We start from the raw sequence: 25,270 nt of genomic DNA, 5'->3' as shown, positions 1-25,270 counted from the left end.
ACGATGTTCTGATTGCGACAAGAGTCACTCATTAAGCCATGTTTGTCCCCCGCCAGAGCACCACTCCCTGCATGCCACCCCCCCTCTGCCCCAAAACACTTACCCCCTCATGCCTGCCACACTCTCCACACCAAATCCCTCCCTACTGCACACTCTCCTGCTAAAAGCTCCCTGACTTAACATCACCCCTTCCCAATGGACGTCACCAACAAACCACTAACCCTCTTTTCACCTCGACCCCCCTCCCCTCCCCTACACATATCCCTCATTTTCCTCCTCCTCCCCCTCCCTCTCCTTCTCCTCTGCTGGGATCTGTGTCATCATTTTAATTAATTTCTAATCAGGCGAGAGTAAACTAATCAGGGGAGGCGTTAAACAATGACAGCTCTGCCTGCTCAGCCTCACACTGGGGGCCGCCAGGCTGCTCTGCATGCCGAGAGGAGCCACACATTGATAAACAACTCGCTGTAGATGGGGCTATCTGCACCCATCTCCTCTCCCATACATGTTAATATGGGCCGCAATGCAACGCATATGTGGCCCATTTGCATTTGCAGATTGGACATGTCGTGAGCAGTTGATTGGGACGAGATTAAATTACTGCTATTTTACATCTGTACCACCGTGTGATCCCTTTTATGTGCATGATGTGCGCTGTAAAACCACGCAGATTTGTGACTAAATAAACATATCTGTTCATGGACGTATGATGGAAATGCATGTAAATGATCAGTGTGGACAAATAAATAACCTAACTGAATGGTACAGTATGTATCTGCTTAGAATGGTTTGCACAAAGACTGCAGTTATCTGTAGGCAGCCAGATCCCACCAAGGCTGAGCTATTGTGAGAAACAGAGAGAGAGAGAGAGAGAGAGACCGGGAGAGAGAGAGAGAGAGAGAGAGAGAGAGAGACAGAGAGAGAGACAGAGAGAGAGAGAGGGGCACTTTTGGGCAATACGTTAACTGAGACAATGTAACAAGAGAGCGTTGATTAACCTCTTCCAGGCTTACCCTGTGCCGAAAATAACCTAAACTCACATAAGTGAATCATAATTGGTAAATTCTAACTGAATGATTACATGACAATGAAGCTGATGACAAAAAATTTGTTGATGACCACCATCATACCGGTTGGCAAAGTAAGATTTTAAAGGTGCATTTTTAGTGTGAGTGTGAGGCTTCAGTCGTGCTTTGGCCTCAGCTTCATGTCTGCAAATGCAACTATTAGTCAATTTGTTAATTACCTGATCTAAAGAAAATTAATTGCCAACTATTTTGATCAATTTAGCTGGTTCCAGCTTCTTAAATGTCAACATTTGCTGCTTTTCTTTGTTATTTATGATAGTAAATCAAAAGTCTTTGAGTCTTGGACTCTTGGTTTGACAAAAGAAGCAATCTGAAGATATAACTTTGGGCTCCTGGAAACTGCCGACCGATATCGGCTAGCGAATATTATCATAATGTGATGGCCTAAAATTGGCCTATCACAGTTATATCAGTATTGGCTTATATGTTGTTCGATATGCACCAATATAACCTCTTTTTTAAACATAATAATGCAGAAAAATATGCTTGCCGTCATTTAGAACTAATAAATTCCCAGTGAAGTTTACTGTTTCAGTGCACTGATGTTATTTAGGACAATAAAGTCTTGGTACACTGTAATATATGTGGCCTCGATTCCATACATATCTTTTTGATAACCAGATATGAGGGACCAATGCAAAAAATGTGCATTCATGAATATATTCAATGTTTATAAGATTTTCGGCTGATATATCAATATCAGACTTTTTTCCATTCCTAATATCGGTATCTGACCCGGACCCAAATACCCAGTATCAGTCCGCCTCTACATTTTATAGACTAAGAGATTAATAATTAGCAGATTAATAGATAATGATTACAATGGTTAGTTTCATTCCTATCTGCTAACCGAGGTCGGCTTCACCGCAGGCTCCGACTGATACAGCAGAGTAACAACTCACTCGCTGTTTTGAAGAAAGAGGCTTTCATGTCTCTCATTAAAGCTCTGTAACCGGACCTGATTTCACCTGATGACCATCGACCTAAGAGCCAAGGACCACTGGCATTGTCACATGACACACAAGACGACAGATGAACTCATGCACTCAGACACATAGAAATAATCTCTCCCACAGACACAATCTTGATGTTTTAACTTTGCGTGAAGTTGCGCAAAAAATTCAAAACATAAGAAACTGAAAGCTACAGTCAAATCAAAGTTTAAATCAGATGCAATGCTTGAAATGACGAAGATATCTGAGTGAGGAAAACTGCACAGAGATGGAGTGTGTTTAAAAAGATTTTTTTTTTTAAATATCACCCCCTCCCCTCCATCACCACCTCCTTCCTTGCCCTCTTTGCCAAGTATTAGATTCCCATGCCAACCGCTTCCCTGGGATAGAATAAGGATTGCGGAGGTGGGAAGCTGAAACCCTTCCATAACATGTCAAACAACGCTGGAATCCAAAACGCAAGAGAGAGAGAGAAAAAGGGTTAGAGGCAGATTTTCTACGGGGAGAAAGAAACTGTCACATCATCAGATTGGTTATTCTAAGTGGAGGGATGTGGGTATGGGGGCGGGGAGGGAGGGGCGGGGTGGCAGAGGCTCGGGCTGGCAGAATCTGGCAGCAATACACGATGGCGGTATTTCCACTAAAATAATCAGCCCCCAGGCAACGGAAGGGGGTGGGAGGGGGGGTGGTGTAGGGAAGAGAGACACAGAGAGGTTAGGGATTGTAGGGGTAGGAGAAGGAGACGGGGTGGGTGAGGGAGAGGGAGGATATAAGGGAGGGAAATAGCAAGATGGAGAGAAAGAAAATCTGGGAAGCTAACCAAGGAAATCCTGCTTCTCAGATATGCAGCTGTGGAATTAAAATTGGTATAAAAACACGAGAACAAAAATATACTTCACACTTCACAAGCCTATTGAAGGGTGGGGGTGTGGGGGGCGGGTGGGAGGGAGGAGGGAGGGAGGGAGGGACGGAGGGGGAAGATGTGCCACTCTATTCTGGCACTGATACCTCAGGCACAAGGGGTAAACAGCTATTCTCCTCACTTCAGTTCTTCTGGTGCAGTGGTTTCAGGGTGTATGTGAGTAAGTGTGTATGTGTGTGTGTTGTGTGTGTGTGTGTGTGTAGGGGGGGGGGGGGTGCCTGCAGGGGTCTCATCAGGCTACAGGGCGAGCTCAAGAGAGAAAACAAGAGGCCCCTCAAAGACCAAGAAACGCAAAATGCCCCATGAAACAATTTTTACACTCCTGCGTCCCCTCAAGCGCGTATCACGACGAACAGCGAGGCATTGATTTATGATCAAACGACCGTGATCGTCACTCAAATTCAATAATAACAACCTTCACAATCAAAAGCGCTCTAAATATACTGCACCTCCACTTCAGGCCAGGATTAGGGCCTTTCTGTGCGCACATTTGTGTTGATGTGCTGCATTACGGAACAAAGAACTATCAGAATCGAAAACAACCATGCAAACGCACAGATAGACGACAAATCAATTAATTTTAAACGTGCTGAAATCAACTGCACAAACAACGCTGTGTTTGGGTGCCTTAATGTGAATGGTTATTATAAAAAATTTTACACAGGAGTGCGGGACTCCCCACTCAGTACAATACACTCAAATACAGAGCAAACACGAAAACCAGGAGGTGTCTGTACTCTCACGGATACATTAACTGAAACTTCAAAAAAGGACTTGCAAGAAGTTGCATTTCACTCAGCAGAACCAAGCAGCTTCTTTTATGATAAAAAAGGAAAAACTAATTAATGACTTTGAGCTCTGAGAGGCATGTTATCAAACCCAGCCTACTGGAGTGTGACGCCACTAAAATAATACAATCATCAAGCATAATGAATGAGTTAAGAAGTTTCTCTTAATGCATGTATCGGGGTAAATGGTTGCAGCTGCGCATTGTGTTATTTCATCACTGTAGAGACTTGATCTTAATGCAAATCTCTATGTAATACAGGCCTATTCATGCTGCCCGCCTCTCCCCTCTGGTTCAATTATCAAGTGCTCCTTTTGCAGAGATATTCAATTAAAAAGGGCTCCCCGTTTAGTTTTATCAGAAAATAAATTTTTGGCAATATATAATAATAATAATTGCAAAATGTTGTGTGCATGCAGGCTTGTGCATGAGAATGTCAAAAGCAGAAGAAAGTTGGGAGGTAAAATCAATTATATTTGAAAAGGCAAATAAAATTATCAATTAAAAGAGAAATCTTGGATAATTGGGATTTTTAAACTATATTTATTCCTACAGGTCTTAATGTCAAATTAAGATATTCAAAGAGGCAAAAAAACGACCTCACAATTACAAGATGAGAGTGGAATATTTGTAATAGAGGAACAATTAAGCGGCCATGAAATCATGAAAAGAAAAGCTTGACAGAAAAGCAAGTCTACCTTATTCAGTGAGCAGTGTTTTTGTTGCGAGTATTCTCTACTGAATCTGTCGGCTTTCATTTCATTTCTCTGACATTCTCTCTGTCTGACCATCCAAGTCCTCTCCTGAGACAGATGAGTGGAAGCAGAGTTCCAGAGAGAGCTATCAGGATTAGGATAATTAATATCATCTCATTTCACTGTGATCCTCTCCGCGGCCCACTGCACACACAAGGACAGGATGCAGCGAATATTATGGCAAGAGTATCCAGTCGGCTGTCAATCTAGGCCGCCCCTACCCCCCCACCCCACCCCGCCTCCACACACACACACACCCCAACTCACGCACGCACCCTCCTCAGCGGCTAAATTGCAGTTTGAGAGACGACAGGGGAGAGGCAGCAGTGGCAGCGGTGGTGGGGGGGCCGCCAGGCCCGAGGGACGCCATACAATGGAGCGCGCTGCTGACCAGCGTTCAGGTGAAATTGAATTGGAAATCTTCCACGGCTGGTTAGCATAACAAAGGGCCTCGTGGCTTTAGACAAAGGCTGCTTCTCTAATGCACAAAATCAATCTCTCTACGGGCTCGGTGCATTGTTCCCTCCCGCCATACAGGTGTTCCTTCAATGGTCCTTAATCAAAAGTGTCAAAACAAAGTTAAGAGTTATCTCTGCTCCTCCGCAGCTGCTTCTGCAGAGCAGAGAGAGGGAAAGAGACCAGACACTCAGGATAGCAAACAGCTGAGCAAGTGTGTGCATAGGATGCTGAATGCATTCAGTACATCGTGCGCCACGGTGTGATGGGTGCTAAAGTTGAACCACCGAGGAAGACTCATCTAGTCTCTATCTGAACCCTGCCCAAATGTGAGCCACTGGAACTCTCTGATGCGATCACTGAACAAATCTGGTCATACAAAGGAGGCAGAAGTTTGTCTTGTGTGAAATTTCAAAGAGGAGGAAGACGACAAGAAAGAGGGTGGAAGCATTGACACAAGGAGGAAATCTGATTTTTTAACAGATGCTGCCTCCCCATCATTTAGTCTCGACCTTCACTCTGAGGGCCTGATTGGTAATATTAGTAGTAGCTACCTCTCTCCTGAAGGTTGTTTAACAATAGGAAAACACAAGTACAGCTCTCCTGAGTCACCCCCCCCCCCCCCCCCCCCAACTCCCTTCTGCTCCAATGCTATAACACTCGACCCACTCTCTCTCCTTTTCTTTGTAGGCCCAAGACCTTGACTTGTTCAGGGTGGATTAAATGAAATAAAAGGAGTTAAAACACTGAGTAGAGACCTCAGCCCATGGCCTCTTTCTCTTTCACTCTGTGTGTGGGCTAACTGATTCATCCGCTAAGAGACGGTAAGTGTCATTCCTCCTTTGCTTTATATACTCTGTGTCCTGCTCCACGGCTTGTAACATGATATTTATACACCTCAACTTTAAGTGCTTTATATGACACTGTGGTGGCCATAAAGCAAAGTAAGCAAAAGTAAAACAGATCAAGTCTTAAATAGCTGCTATGTATCCTTTAGCTTGCGTTGTCTCCATTTTGTTCACATCCGGCTTCTTAAGCCATCCAGGATATACAGAGCTGTGTGAGAGAGGGCTGTATGCATTATGTTTCATGTTTCATCTGCTCTATGTGAGGAGAGGATGCATTTGATGGCTGTTTGTTTTGATAAGGTGAGGATCTCTGTCGCCACTCTGTCTGTGGATTATCACCTAAATAATAACATAAATAATCTGTAGACTAATCCCGTCGCCTAATAAGTAGCATCATAGACTCAACGCCTCCACTTGACAGCCGCCAGACAATCCGTCAGTACACACGCCCTTCAGCATTATATACCGCGCCACGTGGTTGCAAATGTCAGCTGAGTGACAGGAAATCTCTGTATAATACACTTTAAACTGACATGTTCATGATTGTGACAAGGGGACGGCAATGTGAATAAAATCGTTTATCGTGGTAGATGTAATTTCATATCACATACAGCCATATGTATATTATGACATACTTGATTTTCTGGAAATGTGACCAGATGTAAATGTCTGTTTTCAGCGGGAAAAAAACTGACAAATGAAATCTATCCGACTGAAATCATTCTGATTAGCGCTTCCAACTTAAATGCCTAGATCTTTAATGAATTGATCCGATGTGTGTTTACATGCTCCAAAGCATTTAATCAGGAAAGAACTTTTTTGACATGCGCAAAGTGTTTTCATCCACTTTGAAGTGTTTGATGTACCAAAAATACGACAGAAGGAGAAGAATAAGAAGATTGTAAACCTTAACGCAGGCTGGGCTGGAACCATTTTTACCGTTTTGATTTTTAGCCTTGTAATAGGCAGCCCTCAAACTTTTCCATTGGTTTTGATTTGGTCATTGGTTCTGTGGATTCTGGCTTTGTTTCAATAGCTTTCGAGACATTAACCATTGAGGTGTTCAGCAATCCTTCATCCTGTCAGATCATCAAACATTTCTGAGTTTGTCTAATTACCTCATTAATAATGTAAATATTAAAATTCTGAGTTTGAATTTCTTCTCCAAAACTATGTTGTGCCCCTTTAAGCACAGTACATGGTTATTAGGCTCTAATGTTTCCCCAATTGAAAAGATTATTAAAGGATTACACAACCCCTCTCGAATGATTGCAAATTCATTCAGATCAAGCTGGATCAAATTTTAGGGTCCATGTAAATGCAGCTACTCAGAGAGCAACACCATAACCTTGACCCCTTAAGCACCACCTGCTTGTCGCAGGCCTGCACCAGCCTCCACTATCACCCTGCTGTATCTACAGTACATTCATGCTAAGCCAGATAAATTTCAGAATTTTTTTCTTTGTTTTGGTGCAGGGTGTCTTCAGACACAACATTCACAGCTAACAACTATGGTATACTGCAAAATATGGAGATTCATCTGGAGTGTATAGGCTTAATCAGCAATGCGGGAACTCGTCTGGGAATGGCTTGACTACAAAAGACTTCTATTTGTATGCAAAAGTTCAGTACTCCAGCTTTAACTGACATGGACAAGCAGACTCAAACCACACATATCTACGTTGTATGACCTTTGATGAAGAAAAGCGTCTACAAAATAAAAGAACACACTTCAGATGATATAAGCTAATGACTGATTATTCATACGTTTATTTGCTGTTGGTCTCCAATTAGCATCCGAACATGATTAAAGACATACTTTACAAGGCTCGAGGCGAGTCAAATTAAAATGCTCACCATGGTAAATAAAAATAAAAGCTGCAAGTGAAGAGTCTCTTGAAAATGTTACAAAACCTCTATTCTTCATTCCTTCTCTCATCTTTTTATTTCCATTGGAAGCTGCTTTACGTAGTGTAATGGGAATATCTCATACTCAAATGAAATATTTACAAACTGCCTCTGATTATTAACACTGCCATAAACTAGGCTGCACCATAAAAAATATGTTTTCTTGTGTAGCAGAAAGGGGCTACAACTTGCATTTTGTTGTACAATCCTCCCTAGTAGGCAAAATTAACCTTGAATCCTGAACATTTAGCTACGAAACAGGTTTACATTACGGGTTATTAGAAACCTGTAGAAAAGATTTTTATAATCAAACCTGAGCAAACCAAAATAATGTTATTATGAATAAAGCAGTCTCAACACATGACTAATACCTAATGCCTGGTCATGATAACAGGCTCAGAGTCAGTGTGTTAGGGTATTATCAGTTCATCTAACTTACTAACTTTAGTTGTTACTAACCTTAATCAAAAGCTCCAGTCAATTATAAGTCTAGCATAAGATCAATGTAACTTTAATGGAAATAAATCAATGAATTAATCAAAATGAATCAAACCAAATTTACCTTGAAATAACAACACACCAAAATACAGGAGCCTCCATCAACTAGATTGATAATCTGTGAAACTGACAGTAGACAGATGAAGGAGTGGTCGGCCCAATCACCACTATAATAACTTTGCAGAGAGTGAACAACTCTGGCACCAGTGGCATACTGTACCTTCCTTCTTTCATGGGTTCCTTGATAATACCTCGCTGTCTGAGGCTATTAAGGAGCTTCTAAGTAGCAGTTCAATTACTGTGTCTGTTGTGGACTCTACGCTATGTCTGAAATCACTCCCTGACTCACTCAATCACTACTCTATAGAAGAAACTCAATAGTTTATAATGAACTGTAGATAAATAATTTGGACACTAATGAATCACCATAGTTTTATGTCATCGTTGATAGGTGTTGCATTTTTTAGGGCACTATACAGTACAGTGCATACGTTTACATTTCCAATTTGGATCGGCAGTGGGTAAATACAGTGCATTTGTGAATAAGGAGATAATTTTGGATAGCCAATGTGTATATATTAGATGAATTATGAGATTAAGTATTATTACTACTACTTTCTATGGGGATTTAATGTTTGGACTGGAGACTCTTTCTGGCATGAGGGACTTATATAACAGCTCGTCTTATCTTTCTTAACCCCTAACACTCACTGTTCAACTCATTTTTACAATAACTTTGGTCTTACTCATGTTTATGGTATCTTGTCTTTTCATGATTTGTCATCACTATTGAATTTACAATACCATTTTCACAGTTTCAAAATTGCTCCCAGTAAAAACCTTGAAAAATTCCACTGTATTCAACCTTTAAGTGTGTATAGCTCACTGCAGACAGTAGCTGTGCACCTACACACAAAGTGAAGGAACATGAGAAACAGAAAAATATGTAAATACGAACAATTAAATAATGAGTTTGGCTGTATAACATCATAGTGTAGACAGCAGGATGAGATGGGATTACCCAGCTGACACTCAGCAATGTTACCATAACATAACTGTGTTTGTTCCACTCCTTAACACTGAATGGCTGCAATGCACAGTTGTGTTGTCTATCGGTGGGAAAAGGATAAAAATGGAAGAAATTAGCCCTTTACTTATTGTGCAGGCAACTGAGGTATGGACAGAAATCTAAACAATAAGTCTGCTCTGGCTGATTGGCTAACGATCTTTATCGGCCAATATTCATTCTAAAAACTTTGTTCGGTGGTCTCTATAAAGAAGAACTGATAAAAAAAAAAATACAGCTAAAATACTATGCAGGGATCAAGACTAACTGCGCTATTTACAATCACTGGCTGACTCCTCAGCGCAATACCTAAGAAACGTATGACGATTCTGAAATATTCCCACATTACTGTCCGTCTATCCCCTCAGTTACAAATGGTTGGCTGGCAGGAACAGGAGGAGAGCTAGTTAGCTTTTAGTAGCTGGTGAGCGGCAGCATATTGCGGCGTTTGGCTAGGGGAGCTAACAGCTAACACAGCTAATAGCTTACAGCAGAGCTAAACACACATCAGGACTGAGAGTTTCTGTTCAGAGGAACATGAAGCGTCAAACAGATTTTTGCCATTTATTTAAAGTTGTTAAACGTTTACATTTAGACAAGATTTTACTGGGATTTGAAATACTTCAATAAAACTAAGAAATTTTGATGTGTTTTTTTAGTTAGGATCCATAATGAGGCTATTATTTGAATATTGTTTAGAAGGAAAAAAAAGGTCTATTGTAAATCCTTCAATAACCTGCCTTACATAATTTCACTGAAACGGTCAGGAATTGAACCACTAACCTTCTGATTGTGCAACTAGCATCGAAATACTCACACACATGTCCACAGCAGTGAGCGCTCAATAATATATAAAACTGCTCCCATTATGATGTCCTTGACGCTTTGTTGGCAACACACACTATATATGGTTACTCTAAGTGCTGTATCGTAGGCAACTGGACGTGTTTCAGTTTCTTGAAGACGTTTCACTTCTCATCCAAGAGGCTTCTTCAGTTCAAACTAACTGGAGGGGAGTTGCAGGCTTTTAAACTCTGTGTGGGAGTGTCCTTACAGAGTTGTTGAGGACACGTGTGAGCTCTGAGTTTCAGAGTCCTTAGGGCCACTTGTGGGTCGTTGACCCAACCGGCCTTCATGTGGGTTGCTAGGGCTAGGTGAATTACCATGACCTGGATGACTTTCATCAACAGTATATATGGTTCCATATTTAGGACTTCATAAATAAAACATTGTTTCATATACATTTTTAGGTTCAGACCATATTTTGCCTACCAGTGCAATATGACTTTGGAGACATACCTTCACACTAATCAATCTGTATTTCAAACTACAACTGAACATATTATCAAAATGATTGCACAAATTTGTGTTTTGTGACTTGTTGATGTAACAGCATTTTTGCTGGTTGAAAAAGGCGAAAGGGGGTAAAAACTCCCGGGTGGTGCCCACTGGGAAGTTTACAGTAAATAAATGTACTGAAGTTCTTCAGCTGAGTACAGTTGGGGGTAAAAGAACATTGAGTTTGGAGTTACAGATACTTCACATTACTTTACCAAACTTCTGTCAGAGATGAAAGTAACCAGATACAAGTGGTGGAGTACTAGCTTCAGGGCATAGAGACCTCAATACACAGACTAAAACTACAGAGACACAGAATATTTCCCAGATTCCATGTTACCAGATTCTGTATATATTTTTTCAGCTTTTTAGAGTTTACAGATACCTTTTCATTTTGTTTTGAATCTATTTCTTTGAATCGATCAATTCCAAAAAAAAGAAAAATGTATTTCCTTAACATTTTAATGTTTCCAGCAATCTGTGTTTGGCCCCCAAAATCCTGATCCCAGCACCCTAACTAAACAACAACCTTTTTTCTTTTAATCACATTAGCAGCGTTTTCAAAATTAGCCGGCTCGCTGTGGATGTATTGCTCCTCTCACCTCCACTATCTCCAGCCAGCCATCCACCAGCCCTCTGCTCAATCTCTCACAGCCTCTGCCGCTCAGGCCCTTGGGAGGACTCATGCAGACCAGTTGATTAAAAATCACTTAGTGGAGAACACAAACAAAGCTGTCAGCCTTTGGCTTGCCCTTGGGATTGGAGTGAGGGGGGACAGAGGAGGGGTAGAATGGAACAAGAAGAGACGAAGGGGAAGAAGAGGAGAGGAGACAGTTAGCAGGTTGAGTTAGCTTTGAAAAGTGAGCGTTTGCCTCAAACTAGGAACAAGCTGGGAATGTGAAAAGGCCTGAATATTATTAATTCATATTATTACTGCTTTAACATATGAGCTAGTTTTCGAAATATTTTTCTATAGAAGCGTAACAGGACTCTTTAGGGCTACCGTCAGACAGTGATCACAATGAGGACTCATGATGTTTTACGTCTTTTTTGTATTTAAAATCCATTAATTTTTTCTTCTTTGAGTGAAGGATGCTCAATTTAAGAAATGACAGAAACAGCACTCAAAAGTAAGGGTTGATTATGGTGGTGGATGTGTTTATACAGTTACTTTCAGATCCAGTGACCCAGGTTCATTTCCCAACACATTCCAAGAATATTTCTCTTATAAAATAAGTTTTTGCCTAAAGCTGCCTAAACTTGACCACTTACAACTGCCTAAACCTCGCCTTAAAAGACAATTTCATTTGCTGTGCTTATGTTTCTAGCGTGGATATGTTTCTAACCTTTCGTGAGTTAAGCCAGTAGAGTAAACATATTGTCTGCGTCATTTATTTTAAGCTGCATCTTTGTGGTAATGTTATTGCAAGCAGAAACATCCTTGAGTCTTCCTTAATGGTGCATTCATGAAAGCTCCGACATTGAGAGCTGGATATTCATGGCAACATGGTTATGGGAGCCTTGGAAAAATCAAACCCAGAGGACAGTGAATAAACGTGGGCTCATATTGACCTATAAATGCAGGGACTGTTTTTAAAAGTGTCACTGCTCAGAGACAAACTATATTTGGTATAGATTTTTGCAAATTGATTTTTGCTGAAATGAAAGGAAAACACAGACAGATGTAGATGTGGGGCAGTCTGCTCGTCCTAGCCTTCAAATGTTTTTTCTTGTCTCCATTTAACCATTGGCTACTTTCTACAGATACAAAATATTTGGCAGGGACACATCCAATTTGTGCTCACACAATCAGACACATAATCCAGCACCTCTTAAGGGCCATCCTCACTAGGGCTGCAGCTAACTAATTCTTTTCTCGATTGATTAATCACTCAGTCTACAAAATGTCAGCAAATAAAGGCCCATCACAATTTTCAAAAGCACAAGGTGACATACTCAAATAGCTTCTTTGGTCCAAACCAACATCCAAAACGATGACAAAAATGATATTCCATTTACAATGATTTGAAAACGGGGAAAAGCAGCAAATCCTCACATGTGACAAGCAGGAGCAAGAGAATGTTTCGCAATTTTGCTTTAAAAAATCATTATCAGAATTGCTGTTGATTAATTTCTGTCCATCAATGAAATGCTTCAGCAAGACTCAATCTGTGATCAGGCTTGTTCTACCCAATATATAGAGACAGTGACAGCTGAAACAAGAAGTCGATTCGTCAGTTAGCGGAGCGGCAAAAAATTACTTGACAGCTATTTTAATTGATTGAATGTTTCTGTCATTTTTTTAAGTAAAAATGCCAAACATTCGTTTCATCCAGCTTTTCAATAGTGAGGATTTATTGCTTTTCATTGCCTTATGTCGTAGTTAACTGAATATCTTTAGGTTTTGGATTGCTGGTTGAACAAACACAATTTGACATCACTTTGGATGGGCCTTTTCTACTACTGTCTTATATTTTAGAGATGAAATATTAATTGATTAATCAAGAAAATATCATAATAAGCATTAATGAAAATAACAGTTAGTTGCAAGCCTACATTAAAGCAATTTTGCTGAAAAACACACACACACAAAAACACATAACACTGAGCTGATAAGTGTTGCTCACGCCATACAGACAACTGAGCACTACACACAAGTGAAACATCAAGTTGTGGCCACTCCACAGCAATTACTGTACAGGTCAGTGAGAGGTTCACTGCTGCAGCTCCACAGCAGGCAGGAAAGGATCAGACGGTTAGAGACTACATGTGTCAACACATGATGGCCGTTACTGGTCTGATCGTGTTGTGACACCCATCACAGTCGTGATTAGTGAGCACATACACACACACAGATGTACTGTAGTGTTGTGCATACCCATTCACTTAATGTGCAACAGACACACACACACACACACACACACACAGAAGCACGCACACACACACACACACACACACACAGCTGCCACTGACAAGGTAAGGCAGCACGGCTCCAACGGTTCACTGGCCTTCACTACCAGATGGTAGTTCCCACTGGTTCTCCTGAGACACACACACGCACACACACGCACGCACACACACACACACACACACACACACACACACACACACACACACAAACACACACACACACACACACACACACACACAGAACAGGCTGTCCTCACATATTTAAAGACCGCATTATTAAGTGAGGATGACATGACGAATGTGTGCCAGTCTGCAATAATAGTTGACACTAGTTGAAGGAATCACTACTTCTACATGCTTTGACAGGTATATCATGTGTAACAAGCCTTCTTATGTGACAGAAGTCTTGAACTCTGCAGTTGATTCTTTGCTGACATCACTGAAGGTAAAGACCTGACTTAGCATTGATTGATCTGTATTATATCCCAATACGGACAGAGGCACACAGGGCCAATATCCTCAGCATGTGGCAGCAAGGTGAGAAGTGTCCCTGAGGAGGAAAGTTAAAAGACAAATCGAGAGTGTATATAAAGGAGAGGAACTGAAGGAAGTACAAACTGACGGGCAATGAAGGAGAGATAACAGGTATATGAAGAGAGGAGAAAGGCAACAATGAATATGGAAGTCTCTCCAGGCTGCAAGAGCAAAGTCACCCACTCGGTATTCCCACTGGGGCCTCAAAGGGTCAGCTGAGAACTAAGAGGCACATTGCTGTCCAGTGCATCGCCTGCACAGACGACTGGAGAAAGGATGGAAGAGACACAACCTTGTGTGGTGGATTATACATACATTCACTCACAAACACAGGTTATATACTCTCTCTCACGTCAACCCTTGTGTCTCCATCTTATTTTTTTGCTGACCTGCATGCGGAGGGGTTGACAGAGGTGAGCACACAATCTCCCGACGCCAAAACGCAGAGAATTGGATCACCCCTGGGCTGACCTCCCCGGAGCAACGCCTCGCCTATCTGCACCCCGTGCTGTCGAGGGGGACCGTTTAGGGCAGACGGTGACCCCTGCTTGGCCCCACGGTTCGGTGGCGTCTCTGCCTCTGCTGCCGGGCAACATGACAACCTATACAAGGCCCTGTCACACACATGATTGACATGTTCCCGCCCATCTCAGCCAACGTTCACACCCGCCCCAGCAAATTACCCCAAAACCCAGACAGACGACCATATCGTGGCTTTTTGCTCTCTTGTCATCTTCGATATGTTGCACACACATTTGCTCCATTCTGTTTGAGATTAATTGTGTCAGACATTATATAGCTGCTGCTGCAGGTAATAAGAGATGTATTTTATTTTCTCCTGACTGCATCAAGGCCACATGGACTGGCTCCGTGTAAATGGAAGAAAAGGTTATGTAGTGACTAAATCAGAACACTGTATGTTATTTAGTCACTTTTGGGTTTTTTTCCCCATCCTATTGTGATTGATTTCATTACTGCTGCAGGACAGTCTGATCACGCACTGCTCTTCATACACCACAATGTCTCCCATGCCTTTGCCGTACCTGCGGTGGAGATTGGCGCGCACACACAAACAAATCACCGGCACACATACAGAAAACCCACACACACGCACAAACACAAAGAAAGAAAAAGAGCTACAGTACTCCCTACATCAACAGTGGCCTAGATAAACACAATAGACACAAAAGAGTCACCCCATGAAAATAACCCTCCATCTAAGCATCACTGCACTTATCTACTCATAAACATAGGGATAAATCAATTCAGTGAGAGACACATTTTTTTTTTTTCTCCCATTTGAAATTACAGCTGCGGGACCAAAGCTAGCATGATAGCATAGGTCAAATTCACTAACCTCTTCTCTCCATGGCAACAGTCTACCTCTTACAAAAAAAAAAGGCGTAGTGTGGTTTGTTGAAGTCATTGTGAGATGTTTTTCCATGACCCGCGAATGTGTGTTTGTGCCACGAGTGTGTTGGCGTGTCTTTGCACGAAGGACACAAGAACACGTACATGTAGATGTGTATAGGTACATGTGTATACATTTGCATGAAGGTATATCTGTCTATCTGTCTGTCTAGGTTGTCTGTCTATAGTGTGTGTGTGTGTGTGTGTGTGTGTGTGTGTGTGTGTGTGTGTGTGTGTGTGTGTGTGTGTGAAGACAACCCTGTTATCACAGCATCTGTATTAGCATTGCAGCGTCTCACCGCTTTGTTTTACTCTGACCTGTATAATCAGTGTCACATTAGCAACACAACAAATCAAACGCTGCGAGTTTCCCCCTTGCAACCTCTCACATACATGCACACACACACACACACACACACACACACACACACTTACATGCACGCCGCATGTCCTCCTTCATGCTCCCAGCTGGCTACCACACTGTGTCAAACAGATGCTAATTAATATGATAACTAATACCTATTACACAACATACAAAGCTCCAAAACCACTAATTTAATTTCTTCTTATTCAAAAGCAGAGAGATGAAATGAATCAAGAGAAAATCTCCTTCCTGTTCAGATCAGAGCTAATACAGTCAATACCTGAGTAGGTGGTTAGATTTAAGTATACTTGGGGATTTATTAATAACAAGGTCAGTTATCAAATCCAGTTAAATATCAAACAGAATCAAACTGTGGTCAGTCATGTCAAATTTCAATTTTCTAAGATAGTGTAAAAATGTAATATACCAGAGCTAAAACTTATTAATTGATTACTATTTTGATATTGGATTAATAGTTTAAGCTTCAAAAATGCTGCTTCTCTTTGTCTTGTCATGTGTTAGTAAAATCTTCAGGTTCTTGAGTGCAATTTAATGATGTAACTTTGAGTTTAAAGAAAGTGTAAAATGCTACGTTTGCGCTATTTTCGGACATTAACAAAAGGATCAATTGATTAATCCACAAGATCTGCATTAATTAATAATGGAAATAACAGCTTGTTGCAGCCTAATAATTTAAATATTCTGAATGAGAGGGACACTTTGTTAATAACATAAAAGAAAATGTACTGCTGTTTAGTCACTTTCTTCATTCGATCTGGTGCCAAGGTCTTAAAATATATTTAGGTATGTAAAGTACTTCACACACATCAGCTTTTTTTTTTATAAACAGCAATCTTTTTCTTTAATGTTTTGACCTAAAATGACAAAATTCAAAAGGGAGATTTCAGTTACACTACTAACTAAAGAAAAACACAGTTTTGGATGTTTGGAAATGAAAGTGATAGTGTGAGGACGATTTTTAACAGATACAGAAAGCTGTTTTTTTCCAGGAGGGATGAAGGTGATGAACAGTAAAATCTCTTTAGGAAAATGCAACTTAAGAGTGTACAGTTAAAATAAAAACACATCGCCTTTATAGATCACAAGCAGTAATGTACGAGGAGGAAAGTCAGCATCCGCTAAGCTCCTTCTACTGTAAACCCTTCAGTGTTGGGTTTTAAAAAAGGAGAAGAAAGAAGAAGAGAGGAAGGAAGAAATCGAGAAGAGGGGAGAAAAACAGAGGGAGGAAGGAAGGGAGAGAAGACAGACGGAGACAGATGGGCAAAAAGACAAGTGCGGAAAGACAGCCGGGAAGAGGGAGCTGAAAGGAGAAGGAGAGGAGATGGAGGGATAGATTGAGCGAGGAGAAGGAGGCGTACTGTAGGAGATCCAGCTGACATTAGCGGGTGAGTTTATGAGATGTGATGATTAGCCAAATCCTGCTAATCAATGACACATTCACATGGGTTCCTGCTCTGTTGCTAAACACTAATTGGTCTATTCTGCAGCAAATAGGGAGATGCTGTTTCCCACTTCACTGTAAGCAATGCGAGCTGACACGGGGGCACATATGGGCACACACACAAACACACACACACACACACATGAACACGTGCCAAACGTTACTTGCATGCACATACTGTACATCTGTAGCAGATTCTGGTACATAAAAGGTCAAATTGAGGCTGATTCAATTTGAGAGTGGATGAGGAGCAGAGGATGCTGCTCGACTCGCTCCAACAATAAGGAGAGAATGGGATCCTAGAGCGGGCCAGTTGAACCAGCAGAGGGAGGGAGGGGGGGCCCTAAATTCAATTTCACTTTGTTGAGTATTTAGATAATGTCTCCTAATGTAATGCCGGGCCGTGAGTGGATCCACAGTGAAGCAGTGGTTTAGCAGTCATTAATCACAATGCAGCAGCAGCGCCACCAATGTCCGAGGAAAGGCACTGCATCACTAAGCTGCAGGCTGACACCAGACACCTGAAGACTGGATACGGGGACTACACCTGAGGCTGTACCTAAAGAGTAAGTGTCTAAATATCAAGTTTATGTTTATCTATTAAAAACATCTACCAAACCTACAAATTATATACATACACATAGTGTATTGTTGTTTGGCTGTGTATTCATGCGTACAAGCTACTACAAACCAGTCAAAATTCCTTTTTTTTTGTTTGAATATATTCAGCCAATAAAGCTAATTCTGATTGCTTAGCAAAGTAAGCTTCATAAACTTGAATTTGTTAATCAGAGTTAATCATAGAGTGGCTGATTCCATTTTATGAAGCACTCACATAATAATTTAGGAGCAATTCTTAAGGCAGTAAAAATGATCACATCCAACTAATAAATATTGTAACTTCATTTTGGTTCCTTAAAAAAATCTGTATTATTTTCATTAGTGTATTAAGTAGTCCGACAAGTAATCAACAGCAATTTTGACTATCAATTAATCACAACAATCTGCTGTAATTTCTGTTTTATACCACAGTAAACTCACAATCGTGAGTTTTGAACTGTTAATCAGACAAAACCAGCTAGATGACGAGGACACTTTCGGCTTAAGGATATAAAACAGTATTATTATTTTTTACATTTTATAGATTAAACAGACAATTTATTAACAAAAAGAAAAAAGATCATGAAAATAATCATTTGTTGAAGCATTTTCATAAATTACAAATATATATCCACTGGCTACAGAGCCCCTCACCTTGGAGGATGGTGTTGTTGTAACATATTTACACACACATCTCTCAGTCTCTCATACAGTACACACACATACAGCTCATCCACACCCACATCCACACGATGAGTACGGTCAACACGGGGTGTATTCCTCTCTCAGTGAGTGCCGGTGGTTAACAGTGCTTTGCGTTGAAGAGGAGGACAAGAGGAGGGTTCACTCAAACACATGACTGTTACTACCTAAATATTAGCGCAGGGACTCTCACTCTCTCTCTCTCTCCCTGAGTGTGCCTCAGTATGTGATAGTGTGTCTGTGTACATGAGTGAGTGTGTGTGTGTGTGTGGATGTAATTATGTGCAGAGGAGAGGCTGTTTGGGGGTAAATAGAGTTGCAATTATTCTTTTAACCTGTTAGATTGTCAGCCCCACTAAAACACACAGGGCTAGGAGGAGACAGAAAAACAGACAGATAGACAGACAGATAAGTACTGCATTTAGCAGCAAACAGTGGCACACATTTAACTCCAAACTAAATGCCAATGTCTTTCTATGATGTGCATTATTAGAGATGCGATTTTGTTTTTCAGTCAGTAATAATCATGTCTGAAAAAGAGACACTAACATAAGCAATTCAATATTTTTTGTTTGTTTTTGTTTTATTTAAAATGACAATAATTGTAGCACCTATGACCTGAAGAGATTAAAGTGAAAAGCAATGAATGAAAAGATTTATGTGAACATATATTTACTGTTGTATCTCAAAACCCCTCGGATGTACAAGGAGTGTTAAAAGCAGGTGCTAATCTGACGGCTATAAGTGATTTGATTGCCGTGTGTCAAGACATGATATCACTGAATTGATTTAATTTGCGATACACTCTGTTGACGGCTGTTTGACTGAGCTGAAGCGTAATGCTCCATCAGCAGCAAATGGAGTAACCCATTCAACACCAATTCTGCCGCATTACAGACAGGAAGTACATCTTAGTTTTCCCTCAATGGCCTCGTAGCAAAACTGATGACTAGCTTTGGAATAATTGCATGTTCCTGCAAAGTATTCAGGTGGGAGGAGAGTGTGATTCAGACCTTATGTTGAATACGCTCTGCATTTAGTGCAAATTATGTCATTTTATCTAGTAAATAAATCAGAGACTTATCAACCAGATGTTTTTAAAATGTACAGATCACTGAGGAATCAAAGAAAAGCACATAAATATCCATCAATGGTACAATTCTTGGTGATGCGTCATTATCTCAAATACATTTTTCCTCTCACTCTTTCTTGCTATTCTTTGCACAAACACACACACATATACACACGCATACCACAGGCTAATAATGTTATCGGCTCAGATCACCAACTCAGCAGATCTCAACCGCATGTCACCTACGATAACTCAACGCATGCACTCTCTCACGTGCACACACACACAGATGCAGAGTTCGGTGCCCCTTGTCAATAGGACGTTAAGGGTTTTGGCACTAATGACCAGTGTAGAGATAAGAGAGGAGAGGTTAATGTGTTGCTGTGGGTGATCAAGATAAGACCGATCCCTTCAAGCCTGCAGACAATGAAACAGTGAGAAAGGGAGAGAGCACAAAAAAAACAGAGGTACAGGCAGGAAAACATATCCAGAAATAAGCAAAATCCTTCCACACAACATGAGACTGTTTGTGTAAGATACACTGCTGCGTGCGAACTACTGTTTATTATATTTGATGTATGAGCAAGTGCAGAATCAGTCTATCAGGGCTGCACACATAAATATGCACCCAGCAGCAGAGGAGAGTAAACACTGAAAAACTCAATAGTCACCACCAACCAATCCAGATTTTCTTTGAATGGGTTATCAGCGCAGCTCAAAAGACAAACCAAAATATACAAGCCTGCCTCGCATTCAAAAGGGTTTTATTTGGAAGCTTTGTGAGTGTGTGTTATCACAACATCTACAGAACGTGTGTGTTTGTTCAATGTATTCCCAACATCAAGGGGTTGATACAATTTATTGTGATTGCTTTTTAAGTACTAGTTCAGCCACAAGTTCAGACACACAACGCGTGCATATATCTATCTATACACACACATATCCAGACACACACACACCCCTTCCTCTCTGTGAGTGAAAGCGACATAAAATGGCGCCCCCTCCACCCCACCCCCCCCATCTATGTGGCCGGCTGGGTCGGCTGACATTTGGACACTTGTCAATCATCTCTTTCAATAGCCAAGCTGCAGGAAAAATGGAGTCGGGGGGTCAGCAACTCAGTGTATCGCCATGGCAACAACTGCACTGAAGTTCATAGCCCGCTGGGATAGTAGTTCTAAGTGCGTGCATGTTTGTGTGCGTGTGCGTGTGTGTTTGTGTTTGTGTGTGAGAATGTCCATTTTTGTTTCTGGTTCGTGTGTGTGTGTGTGTGTGTGTGTGTGTGCACGCCTCCTTCTGTGTCCAATTGTTCCCCATCAGCCAGAGGCAAATACTCCTCCCATTTTTAGCTCCTCCACCTCTAACCTTGCAACCTCACATGCAGCTTTAGCCTTTTCTCCCTCCTTTCCCTCTCTTCCATTTTTTTTTTTTACCTCCCTCCTCTAACCAGCAGGTCAAGGAACAAGGCCCTGCAGGAAGTACAGCAACCCAAAAAAAAGAGTACTTAACCTTTCACCACCTTGGCCTCTCCCTCCCTCTGCCCCTCTGCCTCTCATCATTTTCCTCTTCCTCGCCAGTGTGTGTTTCATTATGATCCTCCACTTGCACCCGCTCTGCATCTAATTGTTTTCTCATCTTCAACAGTTGTGCTTTCATTCGTACGCCAGCACCACATTTAGGACTTTGTTGTTGAGTGGGTGAGAAGTGTGCACACGTTATCCCATACTAGGTTCACATGTACAGACAGCCCTGCGTTCAGCCAAATTACAAGAAAACAGGGTGACAGAGCACGCAAGCACAGCCACAACAAAATATGTGGAGTCTGCGCCGCTGGTGGTCTGTTTATGGGATGAATACGAAGGACAATTTGTGTTCTCAGTCAGGGAAAATAGCTCAGATTGAGCCTCGGAGGACAATCCACTGACCCGTTTACCGAACACTTATCGCAGAGAGGTTCACCGGCACTATTCATCTCCTGGGGCTCCAGCAGCCACACACATGCAGGCAACTAGTCCCCTCCTATCTACCCAGACTTTAATGACAGCACAATGTGCAGTGACAGCAGCCACACAGAAATGAATTTAATACGATGCTCCAAATGGCGTGAAAACCTGTAGCTCTGGGAATAAATACTTCTCATGAAAATGTTGACATGCACAACATTTACACAGCAGTTTGTTGCAGATTTTTGGGGATTTGAGGATAGTTTAGTGAGAGGGCTGCACGCCAAACTTGTGTTGCATTAGATTTGAAAACAATTGTTTCTTTCTGGCACAACAAAAATGCCTCTTGGAAAAGCAAAGCTCCAGTCGACAAAGTTAAAAAAAAAGAATTAAATAAAACATTTCACAGGTTGGTAGACATATGGTAATTTTGTGCCCTTGCTCTTACTGAAACTAGTGACTTTTATGAGTAAAATCTGCTGCTAATAGCTGTTTGATGTGGATTAACATGCTCCATTACCCCAATGTACCAACACTGCCAGAATCATTACAGAGCACACGCACACACAGAGAAATACACGCTCTATGACACAGACACCAACACTGCTCCATCCAAATCTCCCCCCACACACACACACATACACACACTTCTTCGTCCAACACTCTCCCTCTTCCCAGTCCCGTCAATGGACAAGGCCTGTCTGACTGGAATGGCGTAATTCTGGGGGATAATTCATGGATAATTTTGGGATAATCTCCAGCAAACCATTCGGAGCGCTGCCACCCAGTTTGCCCGCAGCCTGATTACCAGGCTCCGAATGCCAGCCACTTGTAGTGACCAGCACAGCCAGCAACCACTCTGCTGCATGCAAATAAACAAAACAAACAAGGACCTCCAGCAGGGAAACATCCAGCTCTGCTCACACAAATATTCACCAAACATTGTAGGTTAATGAAAAGATATACACACACATACACATAGGAAGGAGTCAAACAAATCCAAAACACTAATGTAAAGACATCTCGTTAAAAGCTAAAGCATGTGGAGAGCATATACACACTCACACTCACATCCTGACAGCTGAGAGGGTTTTCATTATGCGTGATTGCCATCTCGTGGTAGGAGTAACTGTATGATTAAGAGCAAATGCTAAACCTTTACGATGACATGGAATACAATATAAAATTTTGCAGTCTAACTTTCTTAGCTACAACATAAACGTCATTTTTTCTTTTGAGGACCAATCTGCCTGATAAAATTAGGCTAGTGAAAGTTGTGTTGTCATTTACAGTATTTAAAACCCTGCAAAGGCATTAATAACAGAACATTTGCAGTTATTCAGCGTAGCATTATATGTAATATATATATAATGTAAAGATTATATCTAAACACTGTTAGGACCTACTATAATTTGCATAAACTCTGTGCATGCAAACAGTGAGAGAATAAGAGCACATAACTTCAGCCTAATGCTGAATTTGGTCTGATATTAGAAATGCAAGAGGGGCTTCATATATTGATCAATACTGACATCTAGTGGTTCAATCTAAAAATTCACAGTGTCAGGTGCTCTAGGATCACACGTTGGGATCTAAGTAAACACCACCACCTTTTGGCCACCGTGTAAAAACAACACAAAGTAGCCTTAATACATTTCTTTTCATTTTTTTTGTTAGTAACCATTTCCTGATTTTTCTTACATCAGTAAATAATATACATTTATTCTAAAAACATTTACATTACAAAAAACATTTTAATCTTCCCATATAAATGATAAGAACTGATATCTTGTACATTATTAAGAGGATACAAAGTAATAATTCTCCTGTGATACCATGACTGATCATATAACAACTTAGTCTGTACTGAACTTCATTTTTTCATATTTAGTGATGAATTTACAGTGAGACAGAAGGCTTCTCACACGCACACATGCACGCACGCACGCACGCACACACACACACACACACACACACACACACACACACACACACACACAGCTGTGTGCTGTTGACAGTAGTACATGTACACACCTGCATTGCTGAAAAATATTTGTTTTCGTCATATAAAGCCTGCTGTTTTTAGTTCTGTCATGTTCTGTTTAATATCCTGGGAGGCTTAGACATTCCTACTTTGCTGAGAAGCTAGTGTTGACAAAAAAACTCTATAAGGACCACAACTAAACAATGCGATCACTTCTCACACTTGACACTGCACTTAAATTATGTTTTTTCCACCACACTGTGTGGACATGCAGATTAAATCTTTCTTGTCTGTGCAGGTGCATGCAAACACCCTGACACACTCACAGACACACAAACTCAGCTCAAAGTGCCATTTCAGACTTACTCACCATTAGTTAAGACCTCTATCTCTGAGGCAGTGAAATCAAATTTGAGGTGTGTACAATTTCAGTTTTGCATTTCATCAATATCCTCTCCCTCCACTGTCACAAAACTGAGTCCAGGATATACTGTCAGTTGAAAAAATGTGTAAAAAAGTCGAAAAATTGGAAGTCGAGCTTGCAGCATAGAGGAAGTATTTTCCAGAAGTATCCAGAGGAACGGGAGTCTCCAGTCCTTCACTTTTGTAAGAATCACTCCCAAATGAAATAATAAAAATCCTGTAACATGAAAAGTGACAGCTGCTCAGAGCGGATACAGGAAGCAGGGTCCCCCTTCAGTCAGTCCATCACTCCACAGAGCACTTAAAAGTCCAGCATGTTTTTGGTCCAGCTGTTTGAGAATGTCGAACAGAGAAACATTTCTTTCAGAGTGTGTAGACTCAGCTGAGGATCATCTTGCAGAAGCAGCATTGACCTGCGCGATTATAGAAGATAACAGTGAGAGATCATCTAGATAGTCTGATGCATCAAAGTGGCATGAAAGCTCACCTGCTTTTTCTCAGCCACCCATCGTGTCTCCAGGCGGAGAAGGCACTCCTGTCAGTTTTTATACCACCGCACACACGCTGCCGGGCTCCCCTCCTCTCTCCTCTTCCCCCCTCGCCTGTTAGGCTTTGACTGCTTTGCTCTGCTCTATCTCTGCACTTGACCAATCCACTCTATCAGCTCCACCACTCTCACAACTCCACACAGATCTGCGCCGTGCAACCTATCCCATTTTTCTGATAGTCTCACTCGGTGCCTTCTCCCCCTACTGCTGTCAAACCAGTCACCTGTAGGCTTAGAGGTACTCAAAACCATTTCCCAATCTCCCGCCCTCCTCGCCTCATTCGTATCTCTCTTATTCTCGTCATTTTCACCCCTAACTCCCACTCAGTTTTCACTCCTACCCACTTTTAGTCCTTTCACTTCCCCTGCCTCTACCCAACCATTACCAATTTTCTTTGACACACTATTTGCCATTAGCCCCTAGTCTTCCTCCTCCCCTTCCTCTTATCCCTCCACTCTCCATCCCTGTCTCTGCCTATCCTCCTTATATATCCTCAGCCTTCGCTTTGCCTTCTCCCCATCTCCAGCGGCATGAATATATTATTATCTACACAATGGAGCCCTGCTTATTGTTTATGAATTACCAGCCTTGCGGCCAAACAAAGCCTATTTTCATAAGAAACCTCCATTTCATTTCAGCTCCAATTAGATTGGGGGCTAAAGAATAGGAGTCCTCAGGCCTCAGCCCCTAAGGATGGCA

At 41.4% G+C, this 25,270-nt stretch overlaps 1 protein-coding gene across 4 annotated transcripts in view; it reads right to left on the bottom strand.

Annotated features, from left to right (window-relative positions):
• Positions 1–25,004, bottom strand: part of sox1a (SRY-box transcription factor 1a) — an 81,759-nt gene extending 56,755 nt beyond the window's left edge. For 3 of the 4 annotated variants that reach the window (XR_014623209.1, XR_014623211.1, XR_014623212.1), the window contains exon 1: positions 23,971–25,004. The gene's annotated coding sequence lies outside the window, so the exon portion shown is untranslated. The remainder of the gene's footprint in view (positions 1–23,970) is intronic. The other variant, XR_014623210.1, reaches the window with a different exon arrangement.
• Positions 25,005–25,270: the final 266 nt, after the last annotated feature.

The sequence above is a fragment of the Pagrus pagrus genome (genome assembly GCF_965226575.1).
Source record: "Pagrus pagrus genome assembly, chromosome: 9".
NCBI lineage: Eukaryota > Metazoa > Chordata > Actinopteri > Spariformes > Sparidae > Pagrus > Pagrus pagrus.
The sequence above is the reverse complement of the archived record's forward strand: the minus strand, read 5'-3'. Positions and strand labels throughout refer to the sequence as shown.